Genomic DNA, 14,903 nt, shown 5'->3' with positions numbered 1-14,903 from the left:
TTCTCTACAAAAAAGGTCTCTTAACATTTTGCGATAGCTCGCTTCGTTTCCGAGATATTTGCAGATATATCTCAAGGGAAGGGGCCTGACGGACATATTTCGAGATATTTCTTCTTCTTGTTGTTCTTCTTCTGCACAGCTAAGCTGAAAGTGGCATTTACAGCTCGCAATAGTGCAAAGTTATCTCAACGAAAGGGGCCACGGTGTTTCTGTATCTCTATTATGTTGGTGCGGCTTCGGAACTTTTAAATATCTTGATATATCTCGAGAACTACGCGTCTGATCAAAAAATATCATAGAACATGAAAAGTAGGAAACATAATTCTCTACAAAAAAGGTCTCTTAACATTTTGCCATAGCTCGCTTCGTTTTCGAGATATTTGCAGATTTATCTCAAGGCAAGGGGCCTGACGGACATATTTCGAGATATTTCTTCTTCTTGTTGTTCTTCTTCTGCACCGCTAAGCTGGAAGTGGCATTTGCGGCTCGCACTAGTGCAGAGTTATCTCAAAGAAAGGGGCCACGGTGTTTCTGTATCTCTATTATGTTGGTGCGGCTTCGGAACTTTTAAATATCTTGATATATCTCGAGAACTACGCGTCTGATCAAAAAATATCATAGAACATGAAAAGTAGGAAACATAATTCTCTACAAAAAAGGTCTCTTAACATTTTGCCATAGCTCGCTTCGTTTCCGAGATATTTGCAGGTTTATCTCAAGGGAAGGGGCCTAACGGACATATTTCGAGATATTTCTTCTTCTGCACAGCTAAGCTGGAAGTGGCATTTGCGGCTCGCACTAGTGCAGCGTTATCTCAAAGAAAGGGGCCACGGTGTTTCTGTATCTCTATTATGTTGGTGCGGCTTCGGAACTTTTAAATATCTTGATATATCTCGAGAACTACGCATCTGATCAAAAAATATCATAGAACATAAAAAGTAGGAAACTTAATTCTCTACAAAAAAGGTCTCTGAACATTTTGCCATAGCTCGCTTCGTTTCCGAGATATTTGCAGATTTATCTCAAGGGAAGGGGCCTGACGGACATATTTCGAGATATTTCTTCTTCTTGTTGTTCTTCTTCTGCACAGCTAAGCTGGAAGTGGCATTTGCGGCTCGCACTAGTGCAGAGTTATCTCAAAGAAAGGGGCCACGGTGTTTCTGTATCTCTATTATGTTGGTGCGGCTTCGGAACTTTTAAATATCTCGATATATCTCGAAAACTACGCTTCTGATCAAAAAATATCATAGAACATAAATTGTAGGAAACATAATTCTCTACAAAAAAGGTCTCTTAACATTTTGCCATAGCTCGCTTCGTTTCCGAGATATTTGCAGATATATCTCAAGGGAAGGGGCCTGACGGACATATTTCGAGATATTTCTTCTTCTTGTTGTTCTTCTGCACAGCTAAGCTGGAAGTGGCATTTGCAGCTCGCAATAGTGCAGAGTTATCTCAAAGAAAGGGGCCACGGCGTTTCTGTATCTCTATTATGTTGGTGCGGCTTCGGAACTTTTAAATATCTTGATATATCTCGAGAACTACGCGTCTGATCAAAAAATATCATAGAACATAAAAAGTAGGAAACATAATTCTCTACAAAAAAGGTCTCTTAACATTTTGCCATACCTCGCTTCGTTTCAGAGATATTTGCAGATTTATCTCAAGGCAAGGGGCCTGACGGACATATTTCGAGATATTTCTTCTTCTTGTTGTTCTTCTTCTGCACAGCTAAGCTGGAAGTGGCATTTGCGGCTCGCACTAGTGCAGAGTTATCTCAAAGAAAGGGGCCACGGTGTTTCTGTATCTCTATTATGTTGGTGCGGCTTCGGAACTTTTAAATATCTTGATATATCTCGAGAACTACGCATCTGATCAAAAAATATCATAGAACATAAAAAGTAGGAAACTTAATTCTCTACAAAAAAGGTCTCTTAACATTTTGCCATAGCTCGCTTCGTTTCCGAGATATTTGGAGATTTATCTCAAGGGAAGGGGCCTGACGGACATATTTCGAGATATTTCTTCTTCTTGTTGTTCTTCTTCTGCACAGCTAAGCTGGAAGTGGCATTTGCAGCTCGCAATAGTGCAGAGTTATCTCAACGAAAGGGGCCACGGTGTTTCTGTATCTCTATTATGTTGGTGCGGCTTCGGAACTTTTAAATATCTTGATATATCTCGAGAACTACGCGTCTGATCCAAAAATATCATAGAACATGAAAAGTAGGAAACATAATTCTCTACAAAAAAGGTCTCTTAACATTTTGCCATAGCTCGCTTCGTTTCCGAGATATTTGCAGATTTATCTCAAGGCAAGGGGCCTGACGGACATATTTCGAGATATTTCTTCTTCTTGTTGTTCTTCTTCTGCACCGCTAAGCTGGAAGTGGCATTTGCGGCTCGCACTAGTGCAGAGTTATCTCAAAGAAAGGGGCCACGGTGTTTCTGTATCTCTATTATGTTGGTGCGGCTTCGGAACTTTTAAATATCTTGATATATCTCGAGAACTACGCATCTGATCAAAAAATATCATAGAACATAAAAAGTAGGAAACTTAATTCTCTACAAAAAAGGTCTCTTAACATTTTGCCATAGCTCGCTTCGTTTCCGAGATATTTGCAGGTTTATCTCAAGGGAAGGGGCCTAACGGACATATTTCGAGATATTTCTTCTTCTTGTTGTTCTTCTTCTGCACAGCTAAACTGGAAGTGGCATTTCCAGCTCGCAATAGTGCAGAGTTATCTCAAAGAAAGGAGCCACGGTGTTTCTGTATCTCTATTCTGTTGGTGCGGCTTCGGAACTTTTAAATATCTTGATATATCTCGAGAACTACGCATCTGATCAAAAAATATCATAGAACATAATAAGTAGGAAACTTAATTCTCAACAAAAAAGGTCTCTTAACATTTTGCCATAGCTCGCTTCGTTTCCGAGATATTTGCAGATTTATCTCAAGGGAAGGGGCCTGACGGACATATTTCGAGATATTTCTTCTTCTTGTTGTTCTTCTTCTGCACAGCTAAGCTGGAAGTGGCATTTGCAGCTCGCAATAGTGCAGAGTTATCTCAAAGAAAGGGGCCCCGTTGTTTCTGTATCTCTATTATGTTGGTGCGGCTTCGGAACTTTTAAATATCTTGATATATCTCGAGAACTACGCATCTGATCAAAAAATATCATAGAACATAAAAAGTAGGAAGCTTAATTCTCTACAAAAGAGGTCTCTTAACATTTTGCCATAGCTCGCTTCGTTTCCGAGATATTTGCAGATTTATCTCAAGGGAAGGGGCCTGACGGACATATTTCGAGATATTTCTTCTTCTTGTTGTTCTTCTTCTGCACAGCTAAGCTGGAAGTGGCATTTGCGGCTCGCACTAGTGCACAGTTATCTCAAAGAAAGGGGCCACGGTGTTTCTGTATCTCTATTATGTTGGTGCGGCTTCGGAACTTTTAAATATCTCGATATATCTCGAAAACTACGCTTCTGATCAAAAAATATCATAGAACATAAATTGTAGGAAACATAATTCTCTACAAATAAGGTCTCTTAACATTTTGCCATAGCTCGCTTCGTTTCCGAGATATTTGCAGATTTATCTCAAGGGAAGGGGCCTGACGGACATATTTCGAGATATTTCTTCTTCTTGTTGTTCTTCTTCTGCACAGCTAAGCTGGAAGTGGCATGTGCAGCTCGCAATAGTGCAGAGATATCTCAAAGAAAGGGGCCACGGTGTTTCTGTATCTCTATTATGTTGGTGCGGCTTCGGAACTTTTAAATATCTTGATATATCTCGAGAACTACGCATCTGATCAAAAAATATCATAGAACATAAAAAGTAGGAAACTTAATTCTCTACAAAAAAGGTCTCTTAACATTTTGCCATAGCTCGCTTCGTTTCCGAGATATTTGCAGGTTTATCTCAAGGGAAGGGGCCTAACGGACATATTTCGAGATATTTCTTCTTCTTGTTGTTCTTCTTCTGCACAGCTAAACTGGAAGTGGCATTTCCAGCTCGCAATAGTGCAGAGTTATCTCAAAGAAAGGAGCCACGGTGTTTCTGTATCTCTATTCTGTTGGTGCGGCTTCGGAACTTTTAAATATCTTGATATATCTCGAGAACTACGCATCTGATCAAAAAATATCATAGAACATAATAAGTAGGAAACTTAATTCTCTACAAAAAAGGTCTCTTAACATTTTGCCATAGCTCGCTTCGTTTCCGAGATATTTGCAGATTTATCTCAAGGGAAGGGGCCTGACGGACATATTTCGAGATATTTCTTCTTCTGCACAGCTAAGCTGGAAGTGGCATTTGCGGCTCGCACTAGTGCAGCGTTATCTCAAAGAAAGGGGCCACGGTGTTTCTGTATCTCTATTATGTTGGTGCGGCTTCGGAACTTTTAAATATCTTGATATATCTCGAGAACTACGCATCTGATCAAAAAATATCATAGAACATAAAAAGTAGGAAACTTAATTCTCTACAAAAAAGGTCTCTGAACATTTTGCCATAGCTCGCTTCGTTTCCGAGATATTTGCAGATTTATCTCAAGGGAAGGGGCCTGACGGACATATTTCGAGATATTTCTTCTTCTTGTTGTTCTTCTTCTGCACAGCTAAGCTGGAAGTGGCATTTGCGGCTCGCACTAGTGCAGAGTTATCTCAAAGAAAGGGGCCACGGTGTTTCTGTATCTCTATTATGTTGGTGCGGCTTCGGAACTTTTAAATATCTCGATATATCTCGAAAACTACGCTTCTGATCAAAAAATATCATAGAACATAAATTGTAGGAAACATAATTCTCTACAAAAAAGGTCTCTTAACATTTTGCCATAGCTCGCTTCGTTTCCGAGATATTTGCAGATATATCTCAAGGGAAGGGGCCTGACGGACATATTTCGAGATATTTCTTCTTCTTGTTGTTCTTCTGCACAGCTAAGCTGGAAGTGGCATTTGCAGCTCGCAATAGTGCAGAGTTATCTCAAAGAAAGGGGCCACGGCGTTTCTGTATCTCTATTATGTTGGTGCGGCTTCGGAACTTTTAAATATCTTGATATATCTCGAGAACTACGCGTCTGATCAAAAAATATCATAGAACATAAAAAGTAGGAAACATAATTCTCTACAAAAAAGGTCTCTTAACATTTTGCCATACCTCGCTTCGTTTCAGAGATATTTGCAGATTTATCTCAAGGCAAGGGGCCTGACGGACATATTTCGAGATATTTCTTCTTCTTGTTGTTCTTCTTCTGCACAGCTAAGCTGGAAGTGGCATTTGCGGCTCGCACTAGTGCAGAGTTATCTCAAAGAAAGGGGCCACGGTGTTTCTGTATCTCTATTATGTTGGTGCGGCTTCGGAACTTTTAAATATCTTGATATATCTCGAGAACTACGCATCTGATCAAAAAATATCATAGAACATAAAAAGTAGGAAACTTAATTCTCTACAAAAAAGGTCTCTTAACATTTTGCCATAGCTCGCTTCGTTTCCGAGATATTTGGAGATTTATCTCAAGGGAAGGGGCCTGACGGACATATTTCGAGATATTTCTTCTTCTTGTTGTTCTTCTTCTGCACAGCTAAGCTGGAAGTGGCATTTGCAGCTCGCAATAGTGCAGAGTTATCTCAACGAAAGGGGCCACGGTGTTTCTGTATCTCTATTATGTTGGTGCGGCTTCGGAACTTTTAAATATCTTGATATATCTCGAGAACTACGCGTCTGATCCAAAAATATCATAGAACATGAAAAGTAGGAAACATAATTCTCTACAAAAAAGGTCTCTTAACATTTTGCCATAGCTCGCTTCGTTTCCGAGATATTTGCAGATTTATCTCAAGGCAAGGGGCCTGACGGACATATTTCGAGATATTTCTTCTTCTTGTTGTTCTTCTTCTGCACCGCTAAGCTGGAAGTGGCATTTGCGGCTCGCACTAGTGCAGAGTTATCTCAAAGAAAGGGGCCACGGTGTTTCTGTATCTCTATTATGTTGGTGCGGCTTCGGAACTTTTAAATATCTTGATATATCTCGAGAACTACGCATCTGATCAAAAAATATCATAGAACATAAAAAGTAGGAAACTTAATTCTCTACAAAAAAGGTCTCTTAACATTTTGCCATAGCTCGCTTCGTTTCCGAGATATTTGCAGGTTTATCTCAAGGGAAGGGGCCTAACGGACATATTTCGAGATATTTCTTCTTCTTGTTGTTCTTCTTCTGCACAGCTAAACTGGAAGTGGCATTTCCAGCTCGCAATAGTGCAGAGTTATCTCAAAGAAAGGAGCCACGGTGTTTCTGTATCTCTATTCTGTTGGTGCGGCTTCGGAACTTTTAAATATCTTGATATATCTCGAGAACTACGCATCTGATCAAAAAATATCATAGAACATAATAAGTAGGAAACTTAATTCTCAACAAAAAAGGTCTCTTAACATTTTGCCATAGCTCGCTTCGTTTCCGAGATATTTGCAGATTTATCTCAAGGGAAGGGGCCTGACGGACATATTTCGAGATATTTCTTCTTCTTGTTGTTCTTCTTCTGCACAGCTAAGCTGGAAGTGGCATTTGCAGCTCGCAATAGTGCAGAGTTATCTCAAAGAAAGGGGCCCCGTTGTTTCTGTATCTCTATTATGTTGGTGCGGCTTCGGAACTTTTAAATATCTTGATATATCTCGAGAACTACGCATCTGATCAAAAAATATCATAGAACATAAAAAGTAGGAAGCTTAATTCTCTACAAAAGAGGTCTCTTAACATTTTGCCATAGCTCGCTTCGTTTCCGAGATATTTGCAGATTTATCTCAAGGGAAGGGGCCTGACGGACATATTTCGAGATATTTCTTCTTCTTGTTGTTCTTCTTCTGCACAGCTAAGCTGGAAGTGGCATTTGCGGCTCGCACTAGTGCACAGTTATCTCAAAGAAAGGGGCCACGGTGTTTCTGTATCTCTATTATGTTGGTGCGGCTTCGGAACTTTTAAATATCTCGATATATCTCGAAAACTACGCTTCTGATCAAAAAATATCATAGAACATAAATTGTAGGAAACATAATTCTCTACAAATAAGGTCTCTTAACATTTTGCCATAGCTCGCTTCGTTTCCGAGATATTTGCAGATTTATCTCAAGGGAAGGGGCCTGACGGACATATTTCGAGATATTTCTTCTTCTTGTTGTTCTTCTTCTGCACAGCTAAGCTGGAAGTGGCATGTGCAGCTCGCAATAGTGCAGAGATATCTCAAAGAAAGGGGCCACGGTGTTTCTGTATCTCTATTATGTTGGTGCGGCTTCGGAACTTTTAAATATCTTGATATATCTCGAGAACTACGCATCTGATCAAAAAATATCATAGAACATAAAAAGTAGGAAACTTAATTCTCTACAAAAAAGGTCTCTTAACATTTTGCCATAGCTCGCTTCGTTTCCGAGATATTTGCAGGTTTATCTCAAGGGAAGGGGCCTAACGGACATATTTCGAGATATTTCTTCTTCTTGTTGTTCTTCTTCTGCACAGCTAAACTGGAAGTGGCATTTCCAGCTCGCAATAGTGCAGAGTTATCTCAAAGAAAGGAGCCACGGTGTTTCTGTATCTCTATTCTGTTGGTGCGGCTTCGGAACTTTTAAATATCTTGATATATCTCGAGAACTACGCATCTGATCAAAAAATATCATAGAACATAATAAGTAGGAAACTTAATTCTCTACAAAAAAGGTCTCTTAACATTTTGCCATAGCTCGCTTCGTTTCCGAGATATTTGCAGATTTATCTCAAGGGAAGGGGCCTGACGGACATATTTCGAGATATTTCTTCTTCTGCACAGCTAAGCTGGAAGTGGCATTTGCGGCTCGCACTAGTGCAGCGTTATCTCAAAGAAAGGGGCCACGGTGTTTCTGTATCTCTATTATGTTGGTGCGGCTTCGGAACTTTTAAATATCTTGATATATCTCGAGAACTACGCATCTGATCAAAAAATATCATAGAACATAAAAAGTAGGAAACTTAATTCTCTACAAAAAAGGTCTCTGAACATTTTGCCATAGCTCGCTTCGTTTCCGAGATATTTGCAGATTTATCTCAAGGGAAGGGGCCTGACGGACATATTTCGAGATATTTCTTCTTCTTGTTGTTCTTCTTCTGCACAGCTAAGCTGGAAGTGGCATTTGCGGCTCGCACTAGTGCAGAGTTATCTCAAAGAAAGGGGCCACGGTGTTTCTGTATCTCTATTATGTTGGTGCGGCTTCGGAACTTTTAAATATCTCGATATATCTCGAAAACTACGCTTCTGATCAAAAAATATCATAGAACATAAATTGTAGGAAACATAATTCTCTACAAAAAAGGTCTCTTAACATTTTGCCATAGCTCGCTTCGTTTCCGAGATATTTGCAGATATATCTCAAGGGAAGGGGCCTGACGGACATATTTCGAGATATTTCTTCTTCTTGTTGTTCTTCTGCACAGCTAAGCTGGAAGTGGCATTTGCAGCTCGCAATAGTGCAGAGTTATCTCAAAGAAAGGGGCCACGGCGTTTCTGTATCTCTATTATGTTGGTGCGGCTTCGGAACTTTTAAATATCTTGATATATCTCGAGAACTACGCGTCTGATCAAAAAATATCATAGAACATAAAAAGTAGGAAACATAATTCTCTACAAAAAAGGTCTCTTAACATTTTGCCATACCTCGCTTCGTTTCAGAGATATTTGCAGATTTATCTCAAGGCAAGGGGCCTGACGGACATATTTCGAGATATTTCTTCTTCTTGTTGTTCTTCTTCTGCACAGCTAAGCTGGAAGTGGCATTTGCGGCTCGCACTAGTGCAGAGTTATCTCAAAGAAAGGGGCCACGGTGTTTCTGTATCTCTATTATGTTGGTGCGGCTTCGGAACTTTTAAATATCTTGATATATCTCGAGAACTACGCATCTGATCAAAAAATATCATAGAACATAAAAAGTAGGAAACTTAATTCTCTACAAAAAAGGTCTCTTAACATTTTGCCATAGCTCGCTTCGTTTCCGAGATATTTGGAGATTTATCTCAAGGGAAGGGGCCTGACGGACATATTTCGAGATATTTCTTCTTCTTGTTGTTCTTCTTCTGCACAGCTAAGCTGGAAGTGGCATTTGCAGCTCGCAATAGTGCAGAGTTATCTCAACGAAAGGGGCCACGGTGTTTCTGTATCTCTATTATGTTGGTGCGGCTTCGGAACTTTTAAATATCTTGATATATCTCGAGAACTACGCGTCTGATCCAAAAATATCATAGAACATGAAAAGTAGGAAACATAATTCTCTACAAAAAAGGTCTCTTAACATTTTGCCATAGCTCGCTTCGTTTCCGAGATATTTGCAGATTTATCTCAAGGCAAGGGGCCTGACGGACATATTTCGAGATATTTCTTCTTCTTGTTGTTCTTCTTCTGCACCGCTAAGCTGGAAGTGGCATTTGCGGCTCGCACTAGTGCAGAGTTATCTCAAAGAAAGGGGCCACGGTGTTTCTGTATCTCTATTATGTTGGTGCGGCTTCGGAACTTTTAAATATCTTGATATATCTCGAGAACTACGCATCTGATCAAAAAATATCATAGAACATAAAAAGTAGGAAACTTAATTCTCTACAAAAAAGGTCTCTTAACATTTTGCCATAGCTCGCTTCGTTTCCGAGATATTTGCAGGTTTATCTCAAGGGAAGGGGCCTAACGGACATATTTCGAGATATTTCTTCTTCTTGTTGTTCTTCTTCTGCACAGCTAAACTGGAAGTGGCATTTCCAGCTCGCAATAGTGCAGAGTTATCTCAAAGAAAGGAGCCACGGTGTTTCTGTATCTCTATTCTGTTGGTGCGGCTTCGGAACTTTTAAATATCTTGATATATCTCGAGAACTACGCATCTGATCAAAAAATATCATAGAACATAATAAGTAGGAAACTTAATTCTCAACAAAAAAGGTCTCTTAACATTTTGCCATAGCTCGCTTCGTTTCCGAGATATTTGCAGATTTATCTCAAGGGAAGGGGCCTGACGGACATATTTCGAGATATTTCTTCTTCTTGTTGTTCTTCTTCTGCACAGCTAAGCTGGAAGTGGCATTTGCGGCTCGCACTAGTGCAGAGTTATCTCAAAGAAAGGGGCCACGGTGTTTCTGTATCTCTATTATGTTGGTGCGGCTTCGGAACTTTTAAATATCTCGATATATCTCGAAAACTACGCTTCTGATCAAAAAATATCATAGAACATAAATTGTAGGAAACATAATTCTCTACAAAAAAGGTCTCTTAACATTTTGCCATAGCTCGCTTCGTTTCCGAGATATTTGCAGATATATCTCAAGGGAAGGGGCCTGACGGACATATTTCGAGATATTTCTTCTTCTTGTTGTTCTTCTGCACAGCTAAGCTGGAAGTGGCATTTGCAGCTCGCAATAGTGCATAGTTATCTGAAAGAAAGGGGCCACGGTGTTTCTGTATCTCTATTATGTTGGTGCGGCTTCGGAACTTTTAAATATCTTGATATATCTCGAGAACTACGCATCTAATCAAAAAATATCATAGAACATAAAAAGTAGGAAACTTAATTCTATACAAAAAAGGTCTCTTAACATTTTGCCATAGCTCTCTTCGTTTCCGAGATATTTGCAGATTTATCTCAAGGGAAGGGGCCTGACGGACATATTTCGAGATATTTCTTCTTCTTGTTGTTCTTCTTCTGCACAGCTAAGCTGGAAGTGGCATTTGCAGCTCGCAATAGTGCAGAGTTATCTCAAAGAAAGGGGCCCCGTTGTTTCTGTATCTCTATTATGTTGGTGCGGCTTCGGAACTTTTAAATATCTTGATATATCTCGAGAACTACGCATCTGATCAAAAAATATCATAGAACATAAAAAGTAGGAAGCTTAATTCTCTACAAAAGAGGTCTCTTAACATTTTGCCATAGCTCGCTTCGTTTCCGAGATATTTGCAGATTTATCTCAAGGGAAGGGGCCTGACGGACATATTTCGAGATATTTCTTCTTCTTGTTGTTCTTCTTCTGCACAGCTAAGCTGGAAGTGGCATTTGCGGCTCGCACTAGTGCACAGTTATCTCAAAGAAAGGGGCCACGGTGTTTCTGTATCTCTATTATGTTGGTGCGGCTTCGGAACTTTTAAATATCTCGATATATCTCGAAAACTACGCTTCTGATCAAAAAATATCATAGAACATAAATTGTAGGAAACATAATTCTCTACAAATAAGGTCTCTTAACATTTTGCCATAGCTCGCTTCGTTTCCGAGATATTTGCAGATTTATCTCAAGGGAAGGGGCCTGACGGACATATTTCGAGATATTTCTTCTTCTTGTTGTTCTTCTTCTGCACAGCTAAGCTGGAAGTGGCATGTGCAGCTCGCAATAGTGCAGAGATATCTCAAAGAAAGGGGCCACGGTGTTTCTGTATCTCTATTATGTTGGTGCGGCTTCGGAACTTTTAAATATCTTGATATATCTCGAGAACTACGCATCTGATCAAAAAATATCATACAACATAAAAAGTAGAAGACTTAATTCTCTACAAAAAAGGTCTCTTAACATTTTGCCATAGCTCGCTTCGTTTCCGAGATATTTGCGGGTTTATCTCAAGGGAAGGGGCCTAACGGACATATTTCGAGATATTTCTTCTTCTTGTTGTTCTTCTTCTGCACAGCTAAGCTGGAAGTGGCATTTGCGGCTCGCACTAGTGCACAGTTATCTCAAAGAAAGGGGCCACGGTGTTTCTGTATCTCTATTATGTTGGTGCGGCTTCGGAACTTTTAAATATCTCGATATATCTCGAAAACTACGCTTCTGATCAAAAAATATCATAGAACATAAATTGTAGGAAACTTAATTCTCTACAAAAAAGGTCTCTTAACATTTTGCCATAGCTCGCTTCGTTTCCGAGATATTTGCAGATTTATCTCAAGGGAAGGGGCATGACGGACATATTTCGAGATATTTCTTCTTCTTGTTGTTCTTCTTCTGCACAGCTAAGCTGGAAGTGGCATTTGCGGCTCGCACTAGTGCAGAGTTATCTCAAAGAAAAGGGCCACGGTGTTTCTGTATCTCTATTATGTTGGTGCGGCTTCGGAACTTTTAAATATCTTGATATATCTCGAGAACTACGCATCTGATCAAAAAATATCATAGAACATAAAAAGTAGGAAACTTAATTCTCTACAAAAAAGGTCTCTTAACATTTTGCCATAGCTCGCTTCGTTTCCGAGATATTTGCAGGTTTATCTCAAGGGAAGGGGCCTAACGGACATATTTCGAGATATTTCTTCTTCTTGTTGTTCTTCTTCTGCACAGCTAAGCTGGAAGTGGCATTTGCGGCTCGCACTAGTGCACAGTTATCTCAAAGAAAGGGGCCACGGTGTTTCTGTATCTCTATTATGTTGGTGCGGCTTCGGAACTTTTAAATAGCTCGATATATCTCGAAAACTACGCTTCTGATCAAAAAATATCATAGAACATAAATTGTAGGAAACTTAATTCTCTACAAAAAAGGTCTCTTAACATTTTGCCATAGCTCGCTTCGTTTCCGAGATATTTGCAGATTTATCTCAAGGGAAGGGGCATGACGGACATATTTCGAGATATTTCTTCTTCTTGTTGTTCTTCTTCTGCACAGCTAAGCTGGAAGTGGCATTTGCGGCTCGCACTAGTGCAGAGTTATCTCAAAGAAAAGGGCCACGGTGTTTCTGTATCTCTATTATGTTGGTGCGGCTTCGGAACTTTTAAATATCTTGATATATCTCGAGAACTACGCATCTGATCAAAAAATATCATAGAACATAAAAAGTAGGAAACTTAATTCTCTACAAAAAAGGTCTCTTAACATTTTGCCATAGCTCGCTTGGTTTCCGAGATATTTGCAGGTTTATCTCAAGGGAAGGGGCCTAACGGACATATTTCGAGATATTTCTTCTTCTTGTTGTTCTTCTTCTGCACAGCTAAGCTGGAAGTGGCATTTACAGCGCGCAATAGTGCAAAGTTATCTCAAAGAAAGGGGCCACGGTGTTTCTGTATCTCTATTATGTTGGTGCGGCTTCGGAACTTTTAAATATCTTGATATATCTCGAGAACTACGCATCTGATCAAAAAATATCATAGAACATAAAAAGTAGAAAACTTAATTCTCTACAAAAAAGGTCTCTTAACATTTTGCCATAGCTCGCTTCGTTTCCGAGATATTTGCAGGTTTATCTCAAGGGAAGGGGCCTAACGGACATATTTCGAGATATTTCTTCTTCTTGTTGTTCTTCTTCTGCACAGCTAAGCTGGAAGTGGCATTTGCGGCTCGCACTAGTGCACAGTTATCTCAAAGAAAGGGGCCACGGTGTTTCTGTATCTCTATTATGTTGGTGCGGCTTCGGAACTTTTAAATATCTTGATATATCTCGAGAACTACGCGTCTGATCAAAAAATATCATAGAACATAAAAAGTAGGAAACATAATTCTCTACAAAAAAGGTCTCTTAACATTTTGCCATAGCTCGCTTCGTTTCCGAGATATTTGCAGATTTATCTCAAGGCAAGGGGCCTGACGGACATATTTCGAGATATTTCTTCTTCTTGTTGTTCTTCTTCTGCACCGCTAAGCTGGAAGTGGCATTTGCGGCTCGCACTAGTGCAGAGTTATCTCAAAGAAAGGGGCCACGGTGTTTCTGTATCTCTATTATGTTGGTGCGGCTTCGGAACTTTTAAATATCTTGATATATCTCGAGAACTACGCATCTGATCAAAAAATATCATAGAACATAAAAAGTAGGAAACTTAATTCTCTACAAAAACGGTCTGTTAACATTTTGCCATAGCTCGCTTCGTTTCCGAGATATTTGCAGATTTATCTCAAGGGAAGGGGCCTGACGGACATATTTCGAGATATTTCTTCTTCTTGTTGTTCTTCTTCTGCACAGCTAAGCTGGAAGTGGCATTTGCGGCTCGCACTAGTGCAGAGTTATCTCAAAGAAAGGGGCCACGGTGTTTCTGTATCTCTATTATGTTGGTGCGGCTTCGGAACTTTTAAATATCTTGATATATCTCGAGAACTACGCATCTGATCAAAAAATATCATAGAACATAAAAAGTAGGAAACTTAATTCTCTACAAAAACGGTCTGTTAACATTTTGCCATAGCTCGCTTCGTTTCCGAGATATTTGCAGATTTATCTCAAGGGAAGGGGCCTGACGGACATATTTCGAGATATTTCTTCTTCTTGTTGTTCTTCTTCTGCACAGCTAAGCTGGAAGTGGCATTTGCGGCTCGCACTAGTGCACAGTTATCTCAAAGAAAGGGGCCACGGTGTTTCTGTATCTCTATTATGTTGGTGCGGCTTCGGAACTTTTAAATATCTCGATATATCTCGAAAACTACGCATCTGATCAAAAAATATCATAGAACATAAAAAGTAGGAAACTTAATTCTCTACAAAAAAGGTCTCTTAACATTTTGCCATAGCTCGCTTCGTTTCCGAGATATTTGCAGGTTTATCTCAAGGGAAGGGGCCTAACGGACATATTTCGAGATATTTCTTCTTCTTGTTGTTCTTCTTCTGCACAGCTAAGCTGGAAGTGGCATTTGCGGCTCGCACTAGTGCACAGTTATCTCAAAGAAAGGGGCCACGGTGTTTCTGTATCTCTATTATGTTGGTGCGGCTTCGGAACTTTTAAATAGCTCGATATATCTCGAAAACTACGCTTCTGATCAAAAAATATCATAGAACATAAATTGTAGGAAACTTAATTCTCTACAAAAAAGGTCTCTTAACATTTTGCCATAGCTCTCTTCGTTTCCGAGATATTTGCAGATTTATCTCAAGGGAAGGGGCCTGACGGACATATTTCGAGATATTTCTTCTTCTTGTTGTTCTTCTTCTGCACAGCTAAGCTGG

The sequence above is a fragment of the Osmia lignaria genome, unplaced genomic scaffold (genome assembly GCF_051020975.1).
Source record: "Osmia lignaria lignaria isolate PbOS001 unplaced genomic scaffold, iyOsmLign1 scaffold0007, whole genome shotgun sequence".
NCBI classification, from domain to species: domain Eukaryota; kingdom Metazoa; phylum Arthropoda; class Insecta; order Hymenoptera; family Megachilidae; genus Osmia; species Osmia lignaria.
This window is presented reverse-complemented; position numbering follows the sequence as displayed.